Genomic DNA, 7292 nt, shown 5'->3' with positions numbered 1-7292 from the left:
AGACTTTTTTTGTACAATGTAAATGTGTTTGATTTCTCTGCATGAATTTTTTTTGCAAATGGTGTAATAATAGCAGTATGTTTGGTTTTTGAATGTCAAAAACTTTTTGCATTGGTGCTCGATGTGTATTTTGTTGTCTTGTGAGTAATTTTTTTTTTCTTCTTCTTTCTAGTTGGATATCGTTGGTTTTTGCTGTGTCACTGCAGAGTTGGTTTCTGGTGAGTGCAGCTGTCTCTTGTAATTGAATTGTATAGTTTTTGAGTACATTGATCTTTGTGATAAAGGTACACATTTCTTTATTTACTTGGTTTGCACATTGTTGGTTGTTGTTGACTTGTTTGTGCAGTCTTCTATCTTAGTAAGTATAATGGCTAGCCGCAGGATTACTGCTCAGCAGGTTGTTGGTTTGCTGTTTGAGTCTTCCTCTGACCATGGTTCAGAGACTGACTCTGCATCTGAGGGAGAGGAGGCAGGGGACGATTCTGGCAGTGAGTTTTCTCTCCGTATGGAGTCATCGGATGATGAAGATACTCTTAGTGCGGATGAAGTGCCTGTGTTAGAGGAGGAGACTGATGTGCCGATAGTGCGGCAAGAGGCATCTGGGCTGCAGCCTGGGGCTGCAAGGCTTCCCGTTGGTGTAGTGCGGCAAGAGGCTTCTGGGCTGCAACCTGCGGCTGCAAGGCTTCCCGTTGGTGTAGTGCGGCAAGAGGCATCTGGGCTGCAGGCTGGGGCTGCAAGGCTTCCCTTTGAAAGTGATGACCTCTGGGTTGCCCCTGGCATGGTGCAGCCGGCATTGCCAGAGTTTACTGGTGTTCCAGGGTGTAGAGTGAATACTGAAAACCTTTTGCCGGTAACTTTTTTTCAGTTGTTTATGGACGATGTGTTTTTGGCAGAGATTGTTGAGCAGACTCATTTGTATGCCGAACAGTTTTTGAGGGACAACAGTGCCAGTCTTAAGCCACACTCTAGAGCTACCCGGTGGACGCCCACAAATCTTGAAGAGATGAAGAAGTTCTTGGGTTTAACTTTTTTGATGGGCTTGCTAAGGAAGCCATCAATGTCTTCATATTGGTCCAGCAGTCCCTTGATGGCAACCTCTATTTTTCCGGCAGTCATGAGTCGTGACAGGTATTTGCTTCTGCTTCGGATGATGCATTTTGTTGATAATGGTTTAGCGTTGCCACGAGATCACCCTGAGTGTGACCGTCTTTTTAAGATTAGGCCTGTCCTTGATCACTTTGTTGATCGATTTTCTGAGATTTATGCTCCTGGGAAAGAAATTGCAGTGGATGAGTCATTGGTGTTGTTCAAGGGCCGCTTGGTTTTTAGGCAATACATTCCTAGTAAGAGGGCACGCTATGGAATAAAGCTGTATATGCTGTGTGACAGTAGGACTGGATATGTCTCTAATTTCAGGGTGTACACCGGTAAGGAATCCAGGATTAACCTCCCTGGTTGTCCGTCCACTTTTGGAGTGACTGAGAAAATTTTTGGGAACTTGGTAGAGGATTTTTTAACAAAGGCCACCATTTATATGTAGATAACTTCTACACTGGTGTGCGGTTGTTCAGGGAATTGGCCAAAGTGGACACTCTTGCTTGTGGCACAATCCGCTCTAACCGTAAAGGTTTCCCGAAAGAACTTGTTTGTCAAAAGCTTGTGCGGGGACAGTGCAGTGCGTTGCGTTGCCAGGAGCTTCTTGCTGTGAAGTTTTCAGACAGGAGAGATGTCTACATGCTGACTACCATCCATGATGAAAGCACTGCACCTGTGACTGTTTGGGGTCAGGTCGCTGAAGCGCGCAAACCTGTGTGCATTTTAGACTATAATAGGCACATGGGTGGTGTTGACAGAGTAGATCAGAGGTTGGAACCTTACACTGCTCTTCGTAAGGCTTACATTTGGTACAAGAAGTTGGCTATCCATCTTTTCCACTTGGCAATGTTTAATGCTTTTGTTGTGCCCTGAGTCAAAGATGACTTTTGCTAAGTTTCAGGAGTCTGTAATAGGCAGCCTTGTTGTAGTGGAACAGGCAAGTGTTCCTAGAGTTGGAGTGGTGGAGGATGTTGCTAGATTGAAAGATCGCCACTTTCCTGATCACATTTCTCCCACACCCTCAAAAGATTTTCCCAGTAGGAGATGTAGAGTCTGTTGGCGAAGAGGTAAGCGGAAGGAGAGTCGTATGTACTGCCCCGACTGTCCTTCTCAACCTGCACTGTGTGTCCCTGCTTGTTTCAGAGTGTACCACACGCGAAAGAATTTTTGGGAGCATTCATGAGTGGGAAAGTGAACTGCCTGGTCTGTATTCTTTGGATAATTTGATTCTGTTTCAAGGTTGGTGTTAGTGCAATGTATTTAGTTGCTGATTTTGCGTTTGAAGATTTGTATCTATTTGCGATTTGTTTGTGTTTTTATTTTTTTCTAAAAAAATCCTAAATGTGATGGCGGTGTGTGTAGGCTTGCGCTTGGCTGTTGGTGTGTGTGGACTGGCACTTGGTTGGTGGTGTGCGTGGAATGGTGCTTGGCTGGCGGTGTGCATGGACTGGAGCTTGGCTGGCGGTGTGCGTGGAATGGTGCTTGGCTGGCGGTGCGCGTGGACTGGTACTTGGCTGGCGGTGTGCATGGACTGGCGGTGTGCGTGGACTGGTGCTTGGCTGGTGGTGTGCATGGACTGGAGCTTGGCTGGCGGTGTGCGTGGAATGGTGCTTGGCTGGCGGTGTGCGTGGACTGGTACTTGGCTGGCAGTGTGCGTGGACTGGTGGTGTGTGCGGACTGGTGCTTGGCTGGTGGTGTCCGTGGACTGGAGCTTGGCTGGCGGTGTGCGTGGATTGGCGATTGGCTGGCGGTGTGCCTGGACTGGCGATTGGCTGGCGGTGTGCCTGGACTGGCGCTTGGCTAGCGGTGTGCGTGGACTGATGTTTGGCTAGCGTTGTGCGTGGACTGGCGATCTGCTAGCGGTGTGTGTGGACTGGCGCTCGGCTTGCTGTGTGTGAGTAGTGAATTTCTGCTGGTCACTACACACACTGCTAGCTGAGTGCCACTCCACGCAATCCATCAGCCTGTGTAGTGGCTGGGTCAGGATTGTGGGCGTGTGAAAGTGATGGGCCCTTGAATGGCGCTGTGTGCTGGTGTAAGTTTTGTTATGTGATGGGCTCGCGGCTGGCGGTATGAATGGTTTTGTATGTCTCACACGTATGAAAGGTGTATGAATGGCCTGTAAAGAGGTTGGTGCCTTGTCGTGGCTTTACAGCTCACGAGCTGTGAGTCAATGATTCAGTTTCTCGCCCTTTCAATTATTACCAGTGCATTTCATTTTTGTGAAATCACTTGCTAATACAATTGTATCTACTGAACCATCACTCACCCTCGTGCAAAATCCAACCAGTATGTGTGTGTGCTTGCGGATTAGATGGCTGTGCAGTAATATTTGTCTTTCTGAAGCAGGGTGTACCTTGTCCCTTTTTGTGAATTTTGTAATGTGTTGCTTTTGTGCCTGGTGGTGCGAATGGTCTTGTTTGTATCACGTATGAAAGGTGTGTGAATGGCCTGTAAAGTGGTTGGTGCCTTGACGTGGCTTTACAGCTCACAAGCTGCGAGTCATTGGTTTGGTTTTTTGTGAATTTAATTATTGACAGTGCATTTCATTTTTGTGAAATCTCTTGTTAATAAAATTTAATACACTGAACCATGACTCGCCCTCGTGCCAAATCCAACCAGTATGTGTGTGTGTTTGAGGAATAGATGGTTGTGCAGGAATCTTTGTCTTTAGTTTCTCTGCCAAGGTACACTTTCCATGTAAGAATAAGCCACCAACTGTAGATATTGTCAAAAACCCATGGGAGTTCATGGTGATGTCTCTCTTGTGAATTCAAAAAGTTTTTTTATCCCCAATGTCCTGCAAACCTCAAAATGTCTGCCACATTTTCATTGCAATATTATTCCAAAATTCTCACGCTGTAGGAACAATAGTTAATCTGGTTTTGCAAGGGGGGTCACTTTGGTTTTTGGCCCGGTGCTCAGCGGCCATCTAGGGAAACCTACCAAACCCACACATTTCTGAAAACTAGACACCCGGCGGCTTCCAGGGAGGTATGGCTTGCGTGGATCCCCCAACGTTTCCTTACCCAGAATCCCCTGCAAACCTCAATTTTAGCTGAAAAAATCACTTTTTTCACACATTTTGGTGTGGGAAAGTTGTGGCATCACCGGGCTCACACAAATTTACCACCACCCAGCGTTCCCCCAGGTCTCCCAGTAAAAATGGTGCCTCACTTGTGTGGGAGGCCCAAGTACCCGTGGCAGGCAAGGGCCCAAAACGTAGTGAGGCGACATCAAAACGGCCTATCGCAAAACCACCTGGTTTTGCAAGGGGGGTCACTTGGGTTTTTGGCCCAGTGCTCGGCGGCCATCTAGGGAAACCTACCAAACCCACGCATTTCTGAAAACTAGACACCCGGCGGCTTCCAGGGAGGTATGGCTTGCGTGGATCCCCCAACGTTTCCTTACCCAGAATCCCCTGCAAACCTCAATTTTAGCTGAAAAAATCACTTTTTCACACATTTTGGTGTGGGAAAGTTGTGGCATCACCGGGCTCACACAAATTTACCACCACCCAGCATTCCCCCAGGTCTCCCGGTCAAAATGGTGCCTCACTTGTGTGGGAGGCCCAAGTACCCGCGGCAGGCAAGGGCCCAAAACGTAGTGAGGCGACATCAAAATGGCCTATCGCAAAACCACCAGGTTTTGCAAGGGGGGTCACTTGGGTTTTTGACCCGGTGCTCGGCGGCCATCTAGGGAAACCTACCAAACCCATGCATTTCTGAAAACTAGACACCCGGCGGCTTCCAGGGAGGTATGGCTTGCATGGATCCCCCAACGGTTCCTTACCCAAAGTGATTTTTTCAGCTAAAATTGAGGTTTGCAGGGGATTCTGGGTAAGGAAACGTTGGGGGATCCACGCAAGCCATACCTCCCTGGAAGCCGCCTGGTGTCTAGTTTTCAGAAATGCGTGGGTTTGGTAGGTTTCCCTAGATGGCCGCCGAGCACCGGGCCCAAAACTCAAGTGACCCCCCTTGCAAAACCAGGTGGTTTTGCAATAGGCAATTTTGATGTCGCCTCACTACGATTTGGGCCCTTGCGTGTTGCGGGTACTTGGGCCTCCCACACAAGTGAGGCACCATTTTTACCGGGAGACCTGGGGGAATGCTGGGTGGTGGTAAATTTGTGTGAGCCCGGTGATGCCACAACTTTCCCACACCAAAATGTGTGAAAAAAGTGATTTTTTCAGCTAAAATTGAGGTTTGCGGGGGATTCTGGGTAAGGAAAGGTTGGGGGATCCACGCAAGCCATACCTCCCTGGGAGCCGCAGGGTGGCTAGTTTTCAGAAATGCGTGGGTTTGGTAGGTTTCCGTAGATGGCCGCCGAGCACCGGGCCCAAAACTCAAGTGACCCCCCTTGCAAAACCAGGTGGTTTTGCGATAGGCCATTTTGATGTCGCCTCACTACGATTTGGGCCCTTGCCTGTCGCGGGTACTTGGGCCTCCCACACAAGTGAGGCACCATTTTTACCGGGAGACCTGGGGGAACACTGGGTGGTGGTAAATTTGTGTGAGCCCTGTGATGCCACAACTTTCCCACACCAAAATGTGTGAAAAAAGTGATTTTTTCAGCTAAAATTGAGGTTTGCAGGGGATTCTGGGTAAGGAAACGTAGGGGGATCCACGCAAGCCATACCTCCCTGGAAGCCGCCGGGTGGCTAGTTTTCAGAAATGTGTGGGTTTGGTAGGTTTCCCTAGATGGCCGCCGAGCACCGAGCCAAAAACTCAATTGACCCCCCTTGCAAAACCAGGTGGTTTTGTGATAGGCCATTTTGATGTCGCCTCACTACGATTTGGGCCCTTGCCTGCCGCGGGTACTTGGGCCTCCCACACAAGTGAGGCACCATTTTTACCGGGAGACCTGGGGGAACGCTGGGTGGTGGTAAATTTGTGTGATTCCGGTGATGCCACAACTTTCCCACACCAAAATGTGTGAAAAAAGTGATTTTTTCAGCTAAAATTGAGGTTTGCAGGGGATTCTGGGTAAGGAAACGTTGGGGGATCCACGCAAGCCATACCTCCCTGGAAGCCGCCGGGTGTCTAGTTTTCAGAAATGCGTGGGTTTGGTAGGTTTCCGTATGTGCCGGCAGAACTAGGGTTCAAAAACTACAGCTAGTCACTTTGCCAAAAAAGGGTCATTTTTCACTGCAAAATTGAGGTGTGACCACGTTGCGTTTTGCGCCGTTTCCTGTCGCGGGCACTAGGCCGACCCGCACAAGTGAGGTATCATCTTTCTTGTAGGACTTTGGGGAAAGTGGGGTGGGTGGAAATTTGTGGATCCACGCAGATTCCAGAACTTTCCATCACAGAAATGTGGGGAAAATGTGTTTGTTTTGTCAATTTTTTACGTTTGCAAGGGATTCTGGGTAGCAGACCATGGTGGGAGGCACACAAGTCACCCCATCCTGGATTACCCTAGGTGTCTAGTTTTCAAAAATATATAGGTTTGCTAGGTTTACCTAGGTGCCGGCAGGGCTAGGGTTAAAAAACTACAGCTAGTCACTTTGCCAAAAAAGGGTCATTTTTCACTGCAAAATTGAGATGTGACCACGTTGTGTTTTGAGCCGTTTCCTGTCGCGGGCACTAGGCCGACCCGCACAAGTGAGGTACCATTTTTCTTGTAGGACTTTGGGGAACGCAGGGTGGGTGGAAACTTGTGGATCCACGCAGATTCCAGAACTTTCCATCACAGAAATGTGGGGAAAATGTGTTTTTTTTGTCAATTTTTTACGTTTGCAAGGGATTCTGGGTAACAGACCATGGTGGGAGGCACTCAAGTCACGCCATCCTGGATTACCCTGGGTGTCTAGTTTTCAAAACTATATAGGTTTGCTAGGTTTCCCTAGGTGCCGGCAGGGCTAGGGTTCAAAAACTACAGCTAGGCACTTTTCCAAAAAAGGGTCATTTTTCACTGCAAAATTGAGGTGTGACCACGTTGCGCTTTGCGCCGTTTTCTGTCGCGGGCACTAGGCCGACCCGCACAAGTGAGGTACCATTTTTCTCGTAGGACTTTGGGGAACGCGGGGTGGGTGGAAATTTGTGAATCCACGCAGATTCCAGAACTTTCCATCACAGAAATGTGGGGAAAATGTGTTTTTTTTGTCAATTTTTTACGTTTGCAAGGGATTCTGGGTAACAGACCATGGTGGGAGGCACTCAAGTCACCCCATCCTGGATTCCCCTGGGTGTCTAGTT

The sequence above is a fragment of the Triturus cristatus genome, chromosome 9 (assembly GCF_964204655.1).
Source record: "Triturus cristatus chromosome 9, aTriCri1.1, whole genome shotgun sequence".
Lineage (NCBI taxonomy): Eukaryota > Metazoa > Chordata > Amphibia > Caudata > Salamandridae > Triturus > Triturus cristatus.
This window is presented reverse-complemented; position numbering follows the sequence as displayed.